Raw genomic sequence first — 22,510 nt, 5'->3', positions numbered from 1 at the left:
GGGTACTTCAGTTTATCTGTCAACTCTACACCTGATCTTTCACATATTGATCAATTGAGTATTGTACTAAGATATGTGTCTCCTACAGATGGAAAACCAGTTGAACAATTTATAACATTCCTCAATTTGAAAAGCCACACTGGTGAAGAAATGGCAACTCAAGTACTGCATTATCTGTGCCAAGTTTGCAAAATAGATTTCTCAAAGTGCAGAGGTCAATCTTACGACAACGCTGCCAACATGCCAGGGCATTATCAAGGAATGCAGAAGAAGCTTTTAGAACGGAACAAATATGCCATATTCATATCATGTGCTGCACACTCTCTCAAGCTTGTTGGCTGCAGTGCTGTTGATTGTTGTCCGATGACGGTAAGTTTTTTCTCAACAGTCCAGTTACTTTATATATTTTTCTCTGCCTCAACAAACCGATGGGCAGTTCTCAGGGCTGGCCCCAGGCACCAGCTTTCCAAGCAGATTCTTGGGGCGGCATTCAGAATGGGGCAGCAATCCGTGTCCCGTGGCAGCAATTCGGCGGCAGCTCCGGTGCTGTTGCAGTGGCGGCAATTCGGTGGTGACTGCTTGGGGCGGCAAAATTGGTAGAGCCGCCTCTGGCAGTTCTTAAAACATATTTGGGCAATGATCATGTGTTGAAATCTCTTTCTAATACTCACTGGGAGGCACATGCAGTGGCAACAAGCGCAATTCTGGAGTCCTACTCAAAGATTGTGGATGCATTAGAAAGTATAGCTGAAGACCAATCACAAAAGGGAGAAACTATACGAGAGGCAGAAAACATTGCAAACAAGATGCAAGAACTAGCGTTTGTATTCATGTTGACCATGTGGAATGAAATTTTACAACACTTTTACCACACAAGTCAAGCTCTCCAAGAAAAAGAATTGGATTTGAAAACATGTGCAGATCTCTGTCAATCATTAGCAGACCACTTACACACTTTGAGGAATGATTTTGAAAGATTTGAAGACATATCAAAAGATATCTTGCCTGATACTTACTACAAAGAAGCCCAGTCCTGCAAGCAAATCAGGAAAAAACAAGCAAATGATAGCAGTGCAACAGAAACAGCATTGCATCCTAGAGACAAATTTTGCGTATCTACTTACTATGCTAAAATTGATACACTTGAAGCTCATATGAAGAGGAGAGGTGAAGTGTACAAAGTAGTATCAAGTAGATTTTCTTTTCTAAACCATATGGACTTATCTGACAAACAATATTCACCAGGTTCCCAAAAGCTAGTTGACTCATACCCTGTTGATTTGAACATGAATCTCTGTGGAGAAGTATGGCAGTTCCACTGTTATATGCGTTCAAAGTTTAATGAAACAGGAACAATGAAATTCAGTCACGTTCATCTTCATGACACAATATTGAAAGATGGAATACAATATGTATTTCCAAATGTAGAGATCGCACTACATATTTTTCTAACATTGATGATTACTAACTGCTCTGCAGAATGCTCTTTTTCTCAGTGAAAAGAATAAAAAACCCTCAGAGAACAACAATGCGTCAGGACAGACTTGATTCACTTTCCCTATTGTGTGTGGAAGCGGACATGCTTCATCGAGTCAGCTTTGATGAACTTATCCAGAATTTTTCAATCAGAAAATCTAGAAAGAAGATATTTTCATTTCAGCATGCATGTAAGTTTTGTGTCATTTCGAAAAACAAAATAGTATTGTTTTTATTTTGAATTACATATGGGGGCCACCATAATCTTTTCAGTGCTTAGGGCCTCTAAAGGTCTTAATCCGGCCCTGGTTTGAAGTAGTAATAACAATCCAAATACATGGTTTCCGCCTTCAGCATTCACACTATAAAAATTGTTCCAGCACCACTGCTCTTGAGATGGATTATCTATGCTGATGGGGAAACCGCTCCTATTGGCAACAGGTAGTATCTACACTGAAGCACGACAGCAGTGCAGCTGTGCCACTGTAGCATTTTAAGTGTAGCCAAGCCCTCAGACCCAGATGGCCTAAATTCAGAGGTGTCGTGAAAGGAGGTGATGCAATTAAGTTACATGTTGGTAAGTGGGGGTGAGTCTGAGTAAGTCAGTCTAAGGAAGTAGGGGACTGCTAGGATATTTTTCACAATCTGACTCAATGACTTGCAGAAAGCTAGCCTGCCAATTGAGTTAAGCAGTAATGAGTCCCTCAAAGCAGAATAGCTTAAAGCAGCTTTCTGTTAGTATGTATAAATACCAAATTCCAGATAGCATAAAAAATGGTTGCCATAGCACTTGACCCCCACAACTAAACAAGGTGCTATTCAGTCTCTCTGAGTGTTTTGCTATTTGAATGCTGGGATATATCTGAGAGGAGGCTGTTGAGTAAATAGATATTTATAAGATACATTGTTATTATACTGCAGCTGTGGAAGGCACAGGCATCAGCTCAGTGAGGAGGAATTCACTGGAGCTTAATTCCTCCTCAGACAATGAAATCTCAGGGACTGTCCCCCACCGCCTGAGCAGCTGCCAAGAAAATAGACCACATTCTTTACCCACTCCACTTTTTATTTGGAGTGAAAAATGAACTGTCGATTGGATCCTCACTCCCCCAGCCATCTGTATGACAAGGCTGCTCCCAAGCTTTCCAGCTTACCAGTAGCAGCAGGAGAGTCTGGAGCCGTCCTGGGCAACCACAGCAGCACGACACACAGAGATCACCTGACCTCTTGGACTTCCCCCTCCCCACCCTGTTTCTGTCAATTAGCATTAGGCTGGTGGGCCACCCCCTCATGCTCACTTTGCCTCCCCACCATGCTATCCTTTCCCCCCCTTTGGAGTTTGCTGCTTCCCCCATGTCACCTGGTCCCCCTGTGGCCTCCCCCCTTGCAGTTCACTCCCCACATCTTGCATGGTCCCCCTCACCTCGCAGTTCACTGCCTTCCAGTTTGTTACCTACCTCCCCGGCCTACCACCCCACCTGTGTTTCCCCTTTATTGTTTGTTACCTACCTCTCCCATCCTGCCCAGCCCCCCTCCTCTTGCTACTTTGTTGCCTGCCCTGTCCAAGCCCCTCCCCCTTACTATATGTTCTCTGCCTTCGCTGTCCTCACCTGCCCTATGCAGCCGTGCATTCCCAGCGCTTGTGATTCTCCATCTCCATTTTGTTTTCATCCCCCCATCCCCCATCCACTGCATCCTTCACACTTACATCTGCCCATTGCTCCCAGTGCAGCAGGTGGAGCTAGTTTCCCCAAAACTGCCTGCTGTGACCCCCCAACTTCTTTGCTGGTTTGTTTTAATTCCCCTCACCAACATTTTCTGTTTGTACCGTCCTGCCGCCACTCGTAGCCTAGTGAGGAGGAATAGTTAGCATCCATTTTCCCTATTCCCCCCTTCCCTTTATAATTTCTTCCCCTCAACCCCCACTCCTGTGGCTGTTCCCATCACCTATCCTCTATGGTGGATCCCAGTTCTGCCACATGTAAGGCTTCTGCTCTGGCAGCTTCATCCATGGGGGAAAGAGAGGGAGGAGACTCAGAGAGGAGGTTCCCTGGTCATCACTGTTGCCCCATCTTTGTTTTCTCTCCCATTCACCCCTGTGGCTATCACCACCAACACTGCTGTGATACCATCAGCACCCCCACTGGGACAATGGCAGGCACAGGCAGGGACCCCGCTGCTAAAAGTCCTACCATGACCAAGGGAGCCCCCCTCAATTAGCAAAAAGGACCAGGGTAGGAAAAAGGGCAAGAGCCCTCCCAGAAAGCTTCCATGGTGGCAGCTGCTTCTGCCATGACCCCACCATCAGCCAGGGTTCCTCCTCTCCTAAGAAGAAGAATGCCAAGCAGGGAACTGGAAGGTAAAGTTTCCAACTGACTCCCCTGGAATCATGATGACTTCCACTTAACTACACTGAGTTTATGATATAAACTTGTCACAGGCTGACTGGCCCTTTAAGGAGATCTGGGCACAGCCCCACCTGTAACATGCTTAACTCACTTCCCCAGGTGGGGAAAATGAGTAAAGACACATGACAGGCAGGTCATGTAACCAAATCAGGCCTTCTGGGGTGGAGATAAATGAAAAGCATAGGGAGAGTCAAAGTGATACTTCAGGGAAGATGGCATGGGGTTTGGAGCTTGGGAGAGACTTCAAGATGCCCAGGAGGGGCTGAGGAGAAAAATCAATCCCTTAGGAGGGAGTAGGCCCAGTTTAAGTCCGGGGGTGAGTGTGGAAGACTCTTTTGGCATTTGTTTTGGACTTGGATAGCCTGCAGGGGTGGATTTCTTTCTTTAATGACTTACCCAGAGGACCAAGTCACTGCAGAAACCAAACCATGCTGGAAGGTCAGGAGATCCAACCTGAGTGAGGGGAAGGTGAGGTAGGAGCTAGCCTGAAGCCAGACCGGGTACTAGGTGGTGATGTGATGAGACCGCCCGCATGAGACTGGAGAAAAGTTAAAAGGGGAGAGGGTTGTAGTGCAATGGCTACTTAAAATCAAATTCAATAAGACCTTAGAAAACCATCACTTCACTACCCCTATTCTTTCAAGGAAAAGAACACCAGACTCTATATGAAGATAAAAACCAAGTTCCAATTCATTGCTAGCAACTAAGTAGCAAAAAGCAAAAATATAGTTTCTTTATTGTTCTCTGGTTAGAAAACTCATATACTACATCCTGAGACAACTACCCAAGCAGTAACACATTTCATAAATGTTTAAAAAGACAGTATAAGTAATTAGATATAAATATATTAAAATAGTTACAGAATACAAGACATATCAACAACTATTAGTCTTAATTTTAGCTAAAAAATTGCCTATTATGGGTACAGAGTATCTTAATACTAACGTAGACCTGCATTGAGACTACGCTCACAGGCAGGAATCAAACTGCAGCAGTTTCAAAGTTAATATTGTAGCTCTTAGCTGAATAAGAGCCGCTGCTAGGAACATGTTTATGGGCATGAGTATGTCAAAGTCTACTTTTGCCTTTCTTCCTTCCAGACAGGATATCGTAGTAGACAGTAACTGGTGGTCAGCTGAGCTGTTAGGCTCTCTTTCCCATTTTTGTCTCCAGAACAGTGGTTGCCTGTGCTTCAGGCTTTTTCTGGTTGGGTCTGTCATCTCTCCCTGCATCATTCTTGGATTTGGTTAGCCTGCTGACTCATAAATCAGTGAACCCATGACCCACTTCACCCTTTTCCTTGTTTTGGAGTTGTTATTTATAATCCTCAAAATTGCCGGATAGCTCCCCTGATGCTTTTAGGCTACAAAGTGCAATAAAAAAGGTTTTCATATCAAGATAACTAACTTGAATTAGTTATCTTGATGTAAAATTCTAGCTGAGACAGGCACCTGTGAGTACTACTTTGATGTGGCTAGTTAAAGTCAACACAATGTCCCCCCATTCCCCCAGTTGGGGCTGGCCTCATCTAACTGTGTCAAAGTAAAAACTACAGAGCCTTGTCTCAGTTAGAATTTTACATCAAATAGCTCACTTTCTGTAAATACACATTTTTCTTACAGTGAAGACATAGCCATAAACTATTCACTGGCTTTCCCACTAAATTACTGCAAAAGAAGTGGTGCCCCTTTTTCAACCTCTTGGCTAGTGGAAGTTTGGGGCCATGGGAATGTTCCAGTTGGGCATAGAGATTGCGTTAGTCAGGTATGTGTTTGATGCAGATTTGTTTCTTCACAAAGAATGTGCAAAGTCCTGGGCTTTTGAATACCTAAGGAATTAAAGAGCATGAAAAAGCTTTGTTTGCTCACTGTGCCACGAGCCCTTTTTTTTTTTCTTCAGCCTGTTCCCCTGACCCAAAAATCTCTCTGCAGGTTTGTTCCAGGTTCAGACAACATGTTTTCAGCCACTCTTCCTGTCTGTCTGTGTCATTGTCTGGTCCTCTGTATTCTGGCTATTCTCTTTCTCTCCTCCCCCCCCCCTCGCCCCCCATCCCAAAACAATACTTTGGAAAAGTCCTTCTTCCCCCACAGTCCAAAACTCCTGTGTGGGTTCACATAAACCTTTTGTCTTAGGGAGAAGCCTATGATTAACTTACCCCTTTCAGTTTTGTGAGAGACAAGGAAGGTGAAATAATATCTTTTATTGGTCCAACTCCTGTTGGCGGAAGGGACAAGCTTCATGGAGCTCTTCCTCAGGGTCTGAAGAAGGTAACTAGAGTGTCCAAGCTAAATACAAGGTGGGACAAATTGCTAAGCATAAGGGACTCACCGCAAATTCTCTAGAGGGTTAAAATTAACCATGGGGCTGTTACCCAAAACTATATCTCCTATAACGAGTATTTTCATAGACTCCTGGTGGATCAGTAGTATGTGCATTTCTTTTTGTTTTCTAGCTTTTTACACTACTCCTACAACAGTGCATTTACATTGGTTAATTCCTTCTTTAAGGCACAGAAAAAAAACTCACCAGTCAGGAGAAGGAGGCATTAAGTCAAGTTAGCACCTTCCCAGTTCCGGGCTGTTCCTTGGGATTGAGTGCCCACTGGCATAATTTACACTGCCCCACTGGGCTAAGTGATGAAATCCTGTTCCTTCCTGGCTGTGGGTAACAGCACTGCTCAGAATAGCCACAAAACCGTGTCTTCACACCTGAGATGTCTTCCTGTCCCCAGCCATGGCCCTGGGCCAGTGCTTGCAAGGACATCAACAGCAGATGACTCCTCGGTCCCTTCACCCTGAGAATTGTCCCCTGATTGGATCCAGGACTTTTAGAGCCCCTTTATACTGCTCTGGTCCTTACCTCCAGCATAAAGGAGCTGGGGTGAGGATCTCACCCTCAGCAAATCACTTGGGTTTAGTATATGAACCGCTGCTTTCACTCATATTTTTAATTATATTAAAATGGTGAGGTTCATTTATGGATGTAAAATGCAACTTTTTTTAGTTATTTTAGGCTGTGAGTACAGAAATACATGTTGGTATTCATTTCACTTTTAATTTGTTGCTTCCTATCACTTAGATGAGCAACACAATTTTTAAAATTACACTTTGAAACACTTTGGATCTCTTTTTTTCTGGATTTTTAGAATAGATTTAATATGTACAGCCATCTTATAAGTCCCTGAATATGAGTTTATCACAGAAACACCAACAGATGCTTACACTGTAATTGTTAACTGGAAACTTTAATGGTAATAGAATTATTAAACTGAAGCCCTTGTCAGTGAATATCAGGTGCCAAACTCTGCTCTGTTACTCTGGCATACATTCAGAATAATTATTGGCTTCAGGCAAGTTACTCCAGATCTACACCAGTGTAAATGAGCACAGAATTTCTTTAGATATGCATGCTCCAAATGGCAACAATGGTAAAACTTTCACTGACTTCACTGGTGCAAGAGCAGGCCCTAAATGAAGAAAGTAGTTTGGTATGGTTTTAACACTAGCAAAAATATTGTGCTACTTTAAATAGAGTAGAAATTACAGGTGATAATAAGAAATCCTGGAGTTCTGTGACAGTGAAATTGCTATCATCATAATGTTCTGCTAATGTATCATTAGTAACCAATTATATTTAAACTGTTTTTACTTCATTTGTTTTTATGCAGTTTAATTTCTTCAATGGATCAAAAGATTATTTCACTTTAAAATGTGCATGGAGAAAAGTGTGTGTGAGTGAGAGAGAGAGAGACGAGAACAAAAGATCTCTTTTTACATAACAGTACTGATCCTCAGGTGCTTAATAGGAAGGATAGTACACTCTCTCCTAGCATGGAGTGTGACTAATGGGAAAAGAATCCTCAGGAATTAAATTTGATTATTAGCCTCTATCTCCAAGCAAATAATCATAAAGGGAAACATCCTCTTCAGAAGCCATTAATAAAATTTCTTAATTGTCCATTGTAAATGGATGTTATCTGCTCAAGATAGAGATTTAACTAGGCAATACTCCTTAATACTAAGAGTAGATACACCGTTGAAAAGCCCCAAACTGAGAATTATGGATAAGTGATAGCAACTCTGTAGTAAGGTTGCAATAGCGTTTAAAGCCAGTTTTCAAATCTCTCTATAATTCAAATGTACTACCCAATTTCAACACATTGTGCTGTGTAAGAATTGGGTAGTATTCCTTCAAATAACTCGTGAGCGCCCACTCTGTGATCCAGAAGCCACCAGACACCTACCAGAGCAGCAGTGTGTATACGTAGCTAGGCCTTGCATATTATACATGTTTAATAAACAGATTTATTTGGACCCCCTTGTGCCTGCGTGATTCCTTCATATTTGGGATGTAAAGAGCAAAAGACTGTATTCATCATCATAGATTTAAAGGCTAGGAGGGAATCATTATGCTCCTCTTGTCTCACCTCCTGATTAACACAGGCCATGGATTTCATCCAGTAATTTCTGCATCTAGTCCAACAACCTGTGGTTCGATTTAATTTTATTTTTTTACAGATGTATCCAGTCTTGATTTAAAGACTCTGAATTATCACATCTATTGATAATTTGTTCCAATGGTTAATTTCCCTTCCTTAGCAGCTTAACTTTGCATTTTTCTTTTTCTAATCTGAGGTTTCTTTTTTAATGTAGCTGCAATGCTCTTGTAAAGGGGTTTGTCGGTCGGGTTGCTTATATTGTAATTCTTGTGTAAAAGCTGTGACTGTGTTTCCCGGTTTTTTGAATGTTTAAATTTGAGGAATTAATCTCTCCCATTCAGGAAGTGCAGGAGGAGGAGGTGGTAACACTCTGCTGTAGGGCAGCAATTTTAACTCCATGTTTACAGCGGGTTTTGTGAGTGATTCTCGCCCTAAGTCTGCTGTGCTGCCATTGTTTAACTAGTAAGGATTTTTTCCTTTTTTTTAAAAAAAATCATATTTTTAATGAGACGTAGAATTCAGGGCCACATGATGAAGAGCTGGGTGAAACCTCTCTGTTTTGATAGTTTGAAAAGTTAGTCCATGCAGCCATGTTAAACTTTTACACCTCATACTCAAACTTCCCATTTTCTTGTTTTATAAATCTGGATGTTATTAGGTGTAACCCATCCCCAAATGGGTATTACTGATAGTATTCCGCCATCTCCCCCTCTAGCCCTTCTCCTTTTGTCATTCTGTCCACCATTTTTTCTCTGCTCCCCTCTGTCATGGCTCAGGGCTAGCTGCACCTCTGTCCTCTTTTTTGCTCTCTATAGTGCACTGTCCCCCCTCTCACTCTACCTTAATGACTTTACCTATGTCAAGGTGAATTTCCACAATTCTCACACTCTTACACCAGGCTTTTGTCTACTGTACCCTGTGTGTCAACCATGCTTATCCTGCAGGTCCAACTGAGTTTGGATACCTGCATTTCTTTCCTTCAGGAATCTATGAGCAGTGGTATACAATGCTATTGGCATATCTATTAGGCTTACCATCCTCTTATGCTAAACTCGAGGGGTTAACTTCATCAGATACTTCAGCATGTTTGTCTTGTTCCCCTGAACAATTCACCCACTCTCTTAAGAAACAGATCCTCCTTAAACTTCCAGAAGTATTTTATTCTTCTGTGTTCCAGAGCTTTGGCCCTTCTTGACAAAACTGGTTATGCACGTTGGCTGGAGAGAAGGTAAAATGAAGGTAAAATGTTCACAGTTAAGAGGTTGGGGCATTGTCCCTTAACATTCAAGTGTTTGCTAAAGGGTAGGTTAACTTGAGCTATTTTTTGCCCTTCTTGCTTGTTTTTTCTAGCTGCACCCTATTGAACTAAACTAATATATTCATTCAGTAAACATATAGCATTCGTATATTATTTCAGAGCAGCTCCACTTCCATCGTGCCCTCTACCTAGATTTGTGACTTGTCAAAGTCATAACCAAACACCTCAAATATGCCAGAGGTAACGACACTGATTTCTGGATTATTTTCTATGTGTTAAGGTTTATTAAAATTGTAAAATAAATACAAGTGATTGAAGGGAAATATGCAAAAACACAGAAAGGAAGGGAAAAGGCCAATGAATTCATATACATATTCTATATTCTTCAGTGGTCTTTGGATCAGGCCTTAAACTTGTTTAACAAGCAACTGATTGTGACAGTTTCTCTTCGAAACCAGTAGGCTGTGCTTGTGAAGAAATTGTCTAGCTGAAGCACAGCTGGTACTAAAGTGCCCCTGTTATGTTCTAATAAATATAAATTAGAGAAACTCTAACAAGAGCACTTCTGTACTTGCAGGGTTTACGGGCTAACTAAATTAATTATGTAACGCCCACAGACCCTAATTGTCAGTGGATGGGATCGAACTGGTGACTATGTAGAGCTTAGTGCATGAGCCTCCACTGCATGAGCTACAAGCCAACTGCCTGTTAGCTAAGGCTGTAGAGCAAACTCATTTTATCTCTCTTAGTGGTCTCAGTGCCACTAGATAGGACAGAACACCATACCCACAAGGTATGTCGGTTACAATTAGTCTAATTGTACTTTCAACTGTAACTGCCTTGCCCTATAATTAATTAGTAAAACTCTTTCTAACATGTTCCCATTCAAGTATTTCTAAGGACCTGTCTTCGCACTTCATCATTTAGAAAAGTTTTGTATATAGTTTTGTAGATGATTTTGGTTAAAATGGAGCTGGAGGAAACTGGAATCCTTCCAGGAATTAAACAATTTATTTTGCTGAAGACTAAACAATTTCTTTTAAGGATTAGTAAATTATCTGGAGTACAAATAATACAGTTCTTAATCCAGTTCTTTACCTATACCCCTGTACCATGCAGAGATGGGGTCCCTTGTCTTAAAAATCACAGAGTAAAAGAATAAACTGTAATTTATAACTGAGGAAAGGAAGCATATACACACTGTCCTGCACTGTAAAAATCTAGAACAACAGGCAATTATACTTCCTGTTCCACTTTCTTCCTCCTACTCTCTCTCCTCTCCCTCCCCCTCCCCCGCCCCCCGGCTCGTCTCTACTGCCACCCTCTGAACAGACACTACTTGCTGATGAGATTGTGAAATCAGAAGTAGAATAACAAGGAGTCCAGTAGCACCTTAAAGACTAACAGATTTATTTGATCATAAGCTTTCGTGGGTAAAAACCTCACTTCTTCAGATGCATCTGAAGAAGTGAGGTTTTTACCCATGAAAGCTCTGAAGAAGTGAGATTTTTACTCACAAAAGCTTATGATCAAATAAATCTGTTAGTCTTTAAGGTGCCACCGGAGTCCTTGTTGTTTTTGTGGGTACAGACTAACACGGCTACCCCCTGATACTTGACAGAAGTAGAGTAGCTAGTCATCAACTTCCTCCTTATCCTCCTTTTCTTTGATCTAGTGATTAGCCCCAGGAACTACCTGCCCAGATTCCTGGGTTCCCTTTTCAGTGGGGCCACTGCTCACTAGGTGACCTTGGGCAAGTCAATTGTGCCTCATTGTGCCTTGGTTTCCCCATCTATAAAATGTGTATAACTCATAGGGGTGTTCTGAGGCTTTATTAATGTTGGTAAATTATTTTGGCATGATCAGATGACAGGCACTAGATAAGTGTACTTTTTTTTATTATTTTCCTTCTCTTCACTTTCCTGCCATCATGTAGTACAGTGACAGAAATCCTGGCTCCATTACAGTCAGTGGTAAAACTCCCATTGACTTATATGAAGCCAGGATTTAACCCAGTGAATTTAGTTATCTGCATTTTAATAGTATTACAGCTTAAGAGTTTTGCTCCAAATTGATCTCATGGCATATAAAGAAAAATGGGATTTGAATAACAGCCCATTCATCTAAATGAAATCAAAACTGCAGATGTAGTTAGTGAGCATATCTGCATATGGAACTAGAAAGCTAAACATTATTGTAGTGGATTTAAAGTGAGATAACTGTGAGCAGCAGTCCTTTGTGTTCCTTTGATGGGTATTCAAAAGTGTCTGAAACCTCTTTCCACTTCTCATAACAATTTGAATGTCTTTCACTTAGCATTTCTGTGCATTACTTCCATTTATAAGGATGACTCTTTTGTTAGGTCTTTTCAATTTCCACACGATCCCTAGACATGTTTTGATCACTTTAGGGTTCTTGACAGGATTCTCTCCCAACTCTTCTCACTTACAAGAAAGGGAGAGGGCAGCAACTAAAGCTCAGAAAAAGTGGGCACAAAAGAAGGTGGAGTTGCTTTACACAATAACAGTTGCAAGTAGCAAGGGCAGCAATAGGATCAGTGAAACAAATAGGGGCAAGTTAAAATTTTAAGCAGGTTTTAAAAAGGAAATAACTTCAGGGGGAAATGCAGGATATCTTTGCTAACTCAAAGGACAGAACAAACCTACACAAGCCTTCTGGCCTTGAAGCCTAAATATCCCATTTTTCTAACTAGGATACATGAAAGGATGAATATGATTAAGTGATAAAGCATAAAGCAATGATCTTTGTCTGGCCCCAGTACTCCTTCACACAGTAATTGGAACCCACGTATGCCTTCGGCTTTAATCTTGTGAGATCTCACATTTGAGACCTATATGGCCAGCACATTATTCATACTGTAATTGCTCTAATGAGCTCACATTTTCTTCACATGAGCTATGATTTTTTTAAAAAGTAAAGTAAGAACACAGAGAACTGCTTCCTGCTATGGATCTGTGCTAAAAATGTAGCTACAGGTACCGCTGTGGCTGGTTACTTGATCCATACTGAATTGCTTATAGAGATTCAGGATGGGTGTTTACAGGTTAGAACCAACATCAGTACCAATGCCGAAGACTACCAGGAGGATGTGATGGTGGAAAGGGCGCATGGTGCTAGGAAGGGGTGTAATGGTGGAAAAAGCTGAATAAGTTGTAACATAGATCACGGATGCATTTGACACTACAATAAATTGTAGGGCGGTAACTGAGGGATTGATGAGGAGCAGGATAATAGAAAACATTTGCATCTAGTATTTACTAGCCTGCTAATCCTTTTTTAGAAGGCAGCTACTGCACATGTATCAAATGTTTTCCAAGTCTGATTTCATTTGCCTTTTATATGCAGGAATATTACAGTTAATTTACAATGTGTAATACTGTTCTTTATTTTACCTATACCCTAAGGCATGTACTCTCTAATCTATGGGCCTACTTATCCCCTCAGATAGGCATGGACAGCTCCCATTGTTGCTTATATGTAATGTATCTAAAGACCAAGGGCCAGAATATACCCTCCATTAGGGCAAATATGCATTACTCTCCACCAGCACAAAAGTTGCCCTAAACCTAGCTCAGTCAGGCACAGGAGGATCACTCCAGGGTAGGGGGTTCCTCAGGTGGCATCATAACACTCCTAAGCCACCCCTCTACCTCATGGTCAGTCCAGGGTCATGGATGGCATGCACCTGCACATTGGTGATCCCTGATAGCTGTAATAGGCTCTTCAGACTATTAGTAGCCAGTACAAGTTAGAGCAAGCCTAGGGCTGATCTAATTTATGTTGGGGAACCTGGATCAGAAGCAGTTCAAAGATACCTCTTCAATCCCTCTGCCTCCCGAGTTGTGCTAAGAACAGAGCATCAGGACTAGAATTTGATGCGAAGAGAACACGCTTCACTTTTTATACCAGGATGGCCAGCCTTTTTGAGGGCCAAAGGCCTGGAGCTGGCCAGCCCCATACAATTGACTTTGCCTGCCCCACGTGGGATGGGGTGTAGAGTTCAATTAGTAGAACAAGCTCGGTGCTGAGGAGCTGATTCTCCTATGAAGAGCAGCAGGAAGCTGCAGGAGGGAAATGATATAGCCTTACCATGGAATATTGGTATAGCTTGTTCAGGCAGGGTGAAAATGGAGGTGTTGCAGTATGCATCAATATATGTACTTGTTCTGAGGTCCAGTTGAGAGTCTCTGGGTAAAAATAAAAAGGGTAAAAAATAGGGTGCTGTCATGGCAGGGGTCTCCTAAAGTCCACTAAATAAGGAAGACGAGGAGAAGGCGACATTTCAAGTACAAATAACCAAAATGCAAGACCTGGTGATGGGGGTTTTAACTGCCCAGACGTTCATGGTAAAAGCAAAACCCCAAATTTCCAATAAGTTCTTGGAATGAATTGGGGATAACTTCTTGTTCCAAAAAGGAGAGGAAGCAACTAGGAGGACAGTTATTTCAGAGTTGATTTTGACCAACAGGGTGGAATTGGTAGCACATCTGAAAGTGAAAATGATCATGAATGATGGATTTCATGATTCTAAAGAAAGGAAGCCAATGACAAGAGCAGAATAAGGACAATAGACTTTAAGAATAAAAGGGAAGAACAAACTTAGAGAACTGGTAAGTAAGGTCCCATGGAAAGAAAATCTAAGGGAAAAAGGAGTTCAGGTAAGCTGGCTGATTCTCAAACAGATAATATTAAAGGCACAACTGCAAATTATCCTGATGCAAAGGAAAGAGAGGAAGAATAATAAACAACCAATATGGCTCCATCAGAAGCTCTTTAATGAGTTGAATCAAATTGGAATTCTACAAAAAAAATTGAAACATGGACAAATGGCTAACGGGGAATGCAAAAGACTAGGTCAAGCAAGGGGAAATAAAGTTAGAAAGGCTGAAGCACAAAATGAGTTACACCTAGCATGGGATATAAAAAACAACAAGAAGAGATTCTTTAAATACATTAGGAGCAACAGAAAGATGAAGGAAAGTATAGGGCCTCTATTTGGCAGGGAAGGAGAGCTAATAACTGATGACCTAAGTTTCCTCTTAGCTGCACGGCCACGCAGCAGGCTATCAAGGGTCATGCAGGCATGCAGCCTCAGGGGTCTGGAGTGGAAAGGAGAAAGGTAGGGGGTGTGCAGGGCTGTAGCAGAGAAAAGCACCTCTCCCCCAGCCCCAGCCTGGGGCCACCGCAGCAAGGAGAGGTGCCTCTCCCCTGGCCCTGCCATGGGGCTGCCATGGCCAAGGAGAGGTGCCTCTCACCAGGCCCTGGGCTGCTGTGATGAGAGAGGGCTGGAGGGAATCCTTTCTCCCTGCCACAGCCCCAAGGCAGCCTGCACCCCAAACCCCTCATCCCCACTTCCCCAGAACCCGCACTCCCAGCCGGAGCCCTCAACCCCCCTCCCCTGCACCCCAACCCTCTGCCCTAGCCCTGAGCCCCTTCCTGTACCCCAAACCTCTCATCCCTGGCCCCATCCCCCAGCCAGAGCCCTCACTCCTCCCGCACCCCAACCCTCTGCCCAAACCCCTCGGCCCCACCCCTGCCAAACATCACCTCCATATTGGTGAATATAACAAAATCCATTCCACACATGGATGTAAACAATTAGAGGAAACACTGCTGATGACATGAAGAAAATATAGTTGTTTCATGGTTATTTTGCTTTTTTGGGGTGGAAGATGATGACCTTCACACAATCCACCCTGTTAAGTGGGAAACAATGACTAACATCATCAAATTGTTGATGGAACATCTGGCCTCCAAGTCAAAAAAGCAACAAAATAAGTCTACCTTTTCAGGGTCAATGTTCTAGGCAGATTGGACCTGAGGTAAAGATCTGCCAATTGAATATTGAAGGCCTCTCTCCATCGGTCCAAGTGTGACAACCCGGAGAAAATGCTGAAGACCACCAGCCTAGTCATCCGCGCCCTCCAGAAGACCCATGTTCCAAAGGAACAAAAAGCCTGTTGCTACAAAATCAATGGCTATAAACTCATCTCCAGCAATTACCATCCAAAATAAAGGCTGGCAATTTACATAAAGCAGGAGATCAGTGAATGTGGTTCTGCCTCCAACAGCACACAAAACAAACAACACATTGGCAAGCTTACCATCACTAATATATATAAACCACCTGGGGCTCAGTGCCCTCAGCCAGCTCTGCAGAATGCACAGGACTCAGCTGTATTTGCATGCGCCTGTAACAGTCACCTCACCCAGTGGGGCTATGCAGCAAACCACATTGCAGGTGAAGAACTGACATGCTGGGCATCCACAGATTATATGTTCCTCCTTTTTCATGTGAAACGGCATGTCATTTCCAGTCTGCAAGATGGGGCAGAGGGTACTGCCCTCCTGAATGTCTTATCTAAAGATGCTACAGGGCCACCGATACACACATCACAGATCATCCTCTATGACTTCCTGAATAGCCAGCACACACCAGTACTGACCATATTGGCATTCAAATCCCAGTTCTCGACTCAAAACACTGGAACTTCAAAAAAAGCAGACTGGGCCCTTTCACTAGGACTGTGGACAATACAGCCTCCCCCATTCCCCCAACACAGAAGACTTTGGACCATTTTACTGAACTCCTAATCTCCACAAAGAAGAACACATGTCATTGTACACTCCTTGGTGGACTGCAGAGAGTCAAGAGCTCCTCCACAAATATGATGAGTGAAGAGACCCAGAAATTGGAAAAGCCCTCCTGGCATCACTGGATGCAGCAGAGTGGAAATGGTGGCTCAGGAAGATGTGCTTGGAGCCTGCTGTGACACCTGAGGGTTGCAAATCTCACACATGCCACTAGGCTGCAGGTGAAAACCAATGCCATTGCTGCTAAACTTTTATGGACATCAAAACAGCCTGTGGACAAACAGTATTGCAGCCAAGTCCAGCATCCAAGTAAGTCTCCCAATTTTTTACCATACCATTTCCCTTACCAGTCCCTTACCTTACCAGTCTCCCTCTTGAGCATCACCTTCAAAGTGGTTCTGAACCAACTTGAGTCCAATGTGGATGCCAGCCTACCCAAGGAGCAAGCTGGTTTTCGACTGCACAGAAGTTGCTGCAACCGGGTCCTGGCCCTCATTGCAAACCTGGAGACTAGATTTTAGTAAAGGGAGGGGTTAGAGAGAGAGAAAAGCAGGAGAAACAGACACAGAGAAAAAGCAGAAAGCCAGCTACCCTGAACAAGCACAGAGAGTGTGGCCCCCAAAAAAGCCTGGAGAGAGCTTTTGGGCTGAGTGCTGGCTGAAGGAATTTGGACCTAGTTTCTCTGCTTCTGTCTCCTGTTTACTTCCCCCCATAGTCAGGACTTTGTGTGTTCTTTGTAAATAAACAGGATTTCATCCAAGATACTCATCAGTTTCTCCTCCTAACGGAAGCAATCCACAGGGTTTGACCTTTTGCTAATTGCTCAGGTCAAAAGAGGTAACCGCTCATGCAATTCCTGGACTACCTAGCTACTCAAATTATACCATGAAGTGTAGAAAGGGGTAGACTGCCTATTGCCCATCATAGTCATTATTTCTGAACCCTTCTGTACTCCTCCAGGAGATAGAATGTATTTGTATTAACCATCAGTTACTACTGTATCTCACAGGGTTCACTCACTGCTAGAGCACCTCCTTTTGGCCATGCCTAGGGATTAGCACTGCCAGGTCTATGTCCCTTCCTGCAGTTGCACTCCATCACTCTCTCTGTGTGGCTTTCCCTGGGACTCGACTGCTTTCCCTTTGTGGCTTGATTCTCCAGCCAAGTCACCATAGTCCTCCTCTTCCAGGGTAAATGTCTCTCTGGACTAACTGTCTGGTTGGCATCTCCAATGTTCCTGTGCCACTTCTCAGTGGCTGATAGGGTTCCAGGGACACAACAACTAGAAACCAAGGTCTGCACGGTCCTACTCCTTGCTGCTGTTTTCCTGGGTTTCTTCCTACCTAGTCCTCTCAGGCTTCTTTTCCCCACAGGTCCTCTCAGATTGGCCCTTCTTCTAGGGCATAAACCCTGGAGCTTAGTCTCCCTCCTGGGTTTTCACTTTCCCTCCCCTCTGCTCCCAGAGAGTTGACTGTAGACTCTCTCCCAACAGTCTCTTTCTGCTGTAAACTTCCTGGCTTTATAATCCAGCCTACTCCAGCCCAGCTGAGCATCTTATTCAGTTAAACTTGGATCTCCCACCAGGTGCAACCAGGTACCCCGTCTGGCCCCTCAGGCTCACATTAACCCCTTCAGGGCCTGAGTAGGTACACACCCCATCATATTGTATTAGGAAAGCTAAGGGGTGAATTTCACACACACCAAATACAACAAAGTGCTCCAGGTACCACACAAAAAACAAATTTAGGATAATGAATCAAGACACTTGAGTCAGCGCTACAGCTTGAACTGCTGTTTATTTCCCGAACTGTTAGGACTACTGCTGACTTGTAAGTTATCCTGAGTAGTTTCTCGATGGAGGGTGGGGAGTCTGCAAAAAGGCAACACAGTTACCAGGTGAGCTGCATTTCAGGCTCCTTTTAGCCTTTCTTGAGGGCACCTCTCAGATGACCGATCTGGCTTCCTGCACAATATTTCAAGGATGGAACAACGTGGTGTATTTACCCCTAGACAGGAGCACTAGGCTGCAGCCCACCTGTTCCCCAGCTGTGTTAACCCATCAAACCCAGCTGTGTTTGGTACCTGTGAGCTCTCTTCCTCTGAAAGCCTGTGACAGTGGCTGATTAAAGTGACTCAGACAGCATTTTCAAAACAAAGCATTATATATTCTCTCATCTAGCAGTCAGTCAAGAGTTAAAACAATAACAGCCTGTCTGTATATTTTCCCCTTACCTAAACCCTAATCTTGCTTTGTGAGCTGTGGTATGTTCTCCTCAGCACACTATCTCCATTCAGCCCCGTTACCTCATGTCTGGGCTGGAGAAGCAAACTGTGCTGTGGCAACATGCTCACTGTGTCTCCCTCAGTCTTTGTGTCTCTATCAGCCTGCTGACAACTCACTTAATCTTCCCGAGCACCCCACACCTTCCTGGCAAAACTAGCATCTTTAAGGTTCTAATACTTCCTCTTATCCTAGTTTTGGCCTGGGAAGAGTAAACTTTGCCAGTCTAGTGGATGCTGGGCTATGGATATTTCCCACTTGATAGCTTCTTCCTTGATATTCCCGATGATAGCACCTGACCTTTGCCCTTATTTTGTTTCCTGTTGGTTTCTTCCTTATAGCTTCCTTTTAATTTAACTCAAAAACATTCATCCAAGATAGTAGCACACAGATGAACTTGAGGTGCACATGATTATATATATATATATATAAAACAATAACCCAAAAGCATGTCCTTCATCCACATTGCTCCTGTATTTTAAAGAAAGAACTAAGCAGGCTCACTTCTTTAGTGACTGAGAGACATTCTGGCACCTGCCTCCTGGATGGAGCATCCACTATAAACTCTTCTGATTACAAACTTCACACAATAAGTAAGATTTCCCATAACCAAATAGATGTAAATTTCTCACTACATTGTATAAATATTCTCCCTTGTTATCCTCCTTGCAGCCTGCTTTTGATTTAACTCTATGCATTCAGGCACGATAATAGCATACAGCTAAACTGAGGTGCACCTGGTATTTATAAAAAATCATATACATAACTCCTTCATTCTTCACGTCAGTATTTGGAAAAGTGTCTGAATCATTGCCTTTTGAATATTTAAATAATTTGAGCTGGCAAAATATGAGCAAGAGATCTATGGTAAGTGCAAAATCTAAAATCTCTCTATGTAATTGTCTCAGATTCTTAATTTACTATTGCTGAAAAATGTGAGTTGACCTAAATATAATTCCGTAACAGTAATAGTTTTTAGGTTAAATTATTATATTGTGTGCTTTTCCTTTACATTTTCCAAGTACATCAATGCAAAATGATTGACTCCATTTAGTTTGTCAGTCAGTAGGATATATGTTTGCTGGAGTCTTGAAAGAAGCAGGATAATTTTTAATGCAAGCTGATAATATTACACACATTATTGTGGGGGAGTGGCAATGACCCCAATACTTAAGTTGCCTAACACTTCCTAGAACTTCCACAAAAGACTGATTTCAACCTAGAATAAATATTTGTATCCTGGAATAAACATTTGTGATGTGTCTACACTAACCTTTATAACCATGCTAACTAGCTTGAGTCAACTGGAAATCCATTCACTCAAGGTTAAAAACAAAAACCCAATGGTATGTCTCGATTTGAGGATGGAGTCTTGTTGGGTTTGTTTCTACTACATTTTTTACAGAATTAGATAGTGAAACTGGCAAGGCTGAATCTTGCGCACCAGCTAAATGCCATTTTGTTTGGGTTCACAACACCACAGAAAGTATAAATAAAGCAAAACAAACAAACAAAAAGCCACCTGGGTTACATTAAAATATACTGAATTGTCCTAAAAACATTTTTCTGTGTATTAACTTTTTGAAAATTGTGTGTGTGTGAGAGAGTGTGGTGGAGAGAGAGGGTGTTAGTTGGGCTTAAATGAGATTTAAATGGTGCATAGATCTTTATGCTGGCACCCACAGAGTAGCCTTAATAAACACTAACATAGGAATATTTTGTGCTCTGCCATTGCTTGAAAAATGTCCAAATGTATCCATTTGCATGTTGACTTCAATAGTGTTACATTTATGTAAGTGAGGTGGATAAAAAACATTGTGGTTTTAAATAGTACAGCTGTGACAACTTAATATTATTTTATTTCACCCAAGGGGAATAGAGTTCTCTCAGGTTCCTTCTGTAACAAATGTTTATGCGAGACAGGGCAATAAAATCTCAGCTGTTCCTAATCAGACAGGACTTCCTTCATTCTTCATCCAAATTTCCCAGACCCCCATAACTATTATTTTTCCACTGTTGTAAGTTACAAACCTCTGAGGTGTTAGCTTAAAGTCCTTTAAAAATATGCCTACATTATGAATCATGGAAGAACATCTCACATTGTAAACAAGAAAAACTCTTTCATTGGATGGCAATCATTTTTTTTTTTCTACATAGTGATTCTCCCCCCATTCCCTGATTCAGACCAAACTCTTTTTTCAGTAAGAGGCACAAGTTCTTTTTAAAAGTAATAGGGCATGATCTTGCACTTATCACTCAGGAAAGATATCCGATTTCAATAAGAGTAAGAAGAGTAGGATTGGTTCAAATGATTAAATACAGAACTATAGACCCTGATCCTGCAAGTGCTTATACATGTAAGTAGTCCACTGACAGAGGAACTATTCACATGCATTAAGTTACCCATGAATGTGTTTGTAGATTTGGGGCCATATCCTGTATCTCTTCTAGGACTAGAGAAGGAGTGGTTGAAATGGCTTGTAAAACAGACTTCAGTAGCAGAATACTTAGCCCAGTCTTTGCATTTGTATGCCTCTTATTATTGCACATTCTCTCCCATCTTATGAGGAGTTGGTAGCTTTGTAAGACAAGACTGTTGCATCCTGTTCTCTGAGCAATTCTGCAAAACTGAAATTGATTGAAGAAATACAGATCATCACTTTGGTCAGATTAAACTGGAGCAAAAGAGAATTTCAGATAAAATAGTAGCTATCCTTGGAAATCAAGGACTGCTCAAAGTCACAAAGTGTACTCCATCCCAGGCAACAGTGTTTTTCCTTTGGCTTCCACGACTTGTTCTTGTGGTCTGTGAACTGTGTCCTAATTGCCCCATGTAAGAACCGTATCAAAATGTGTCTTCGCTTTCAAGTATAGAATGCCTTTCTTTCCTATTGCCATTTTTAAATTGCGGTGTCTGTCAAAGGTATTTCCCAGCCATATGGGTCAATGAATTATGATTATTCTGTATGAAACTGACTTGTGACTAATAAAAGACAGGCAGAATACCTGTACACAAATATTCTTGAAAAGCAATGCACATAACTCTATTTCTATCTGGTTTTAAACTTTTTATTTCCCCTTTGGGGATAAAATTAATATATCCCCATTTTAAATATAAAATATATAAATTTAAAATATAGTACAACAACCGCCAAATTCCAGCAATTGTATTTCTATTTTTAATCCAGTGCAACCGCATATGTGGGTATTTATTTTTATAGTTTTGGTTCCATGTTCATATCTGAAAAAAGAAAAAAAAATGAGCAAAATTCTGTTCTGTCCCACTTGTTCAACTTGTCCCTCTTAATTTAGTGGGACATGTAAATAAAAGCATAAGTTGGCCCACTAACCTCTTGTTCACTTCCAAGCCAGTCTTTTTCTTTATATTCTCTAAGACTCGTTTGTCTTTTTCTGTCTCTGTTTAGCCCTGCAGTAGTAATAGCTTTTGGATGGAATTTTCCAAAAGTGTTCAGCGTTGTTCCTAACTCTGCTCCCACTAGAGACAATGGGAATGGACTTAAATTGCATGGGTACAATTCCAGCTCAATAGGAATTGCCTTCCATGGAAGCAGTCAGGACAATGCTGAATGCTTCTGAAATCCTACCCCTTTTTTCTCTTGTTTAATTTTTTTCCCCTTGCTCAGCTACACAAGCCTTCCCTGACAGTTCCCTTCACAAAACTGAGCTAGAAAAAGAAGTTTCAATGCCATTTCACAATTATTTCATTACAATTTTTTTTTTTTTTTGGTGATATCTCCTACCCTCCATTTTCACTAGTGGTAACCATCACTGAACTAAACATTCATTCACTGACATCTCTTCACAATAGATTCTACACAATAACTGTCCTAAAGAATGGTGTGGCATTACTTTCCTGAATATAACTAATACATTAAATATTTTTTAAATCTATGAGCACTGTCATGGCATAATATGAAGAAAGAGTGGAGAATATAATCTTTCAGACTGACTGTCTGCTTTACATGATCTTAATTTTTGGTGATGGGTAGATTGGAAAGTAGTGAGACCCACCT

Source organism: Eretmochelys imbricata, chromosome 5 (assembly GCF_965152235.1).
Source record: "Eretmochelys imbricata isolate rEreImb1 chromosome 5, rEreImb1.hap1, whole genome shotgun sequence".
Taxonomy (NCBI): domain Eukaryota; kingdom Metazoa; phylum Chordata; order Testudines; family Cheloniidae; genus Eretmochelys; species Eretmochelys imbricata.
This window is presented reverse-complemented; position numbering follows the sequence as displayed.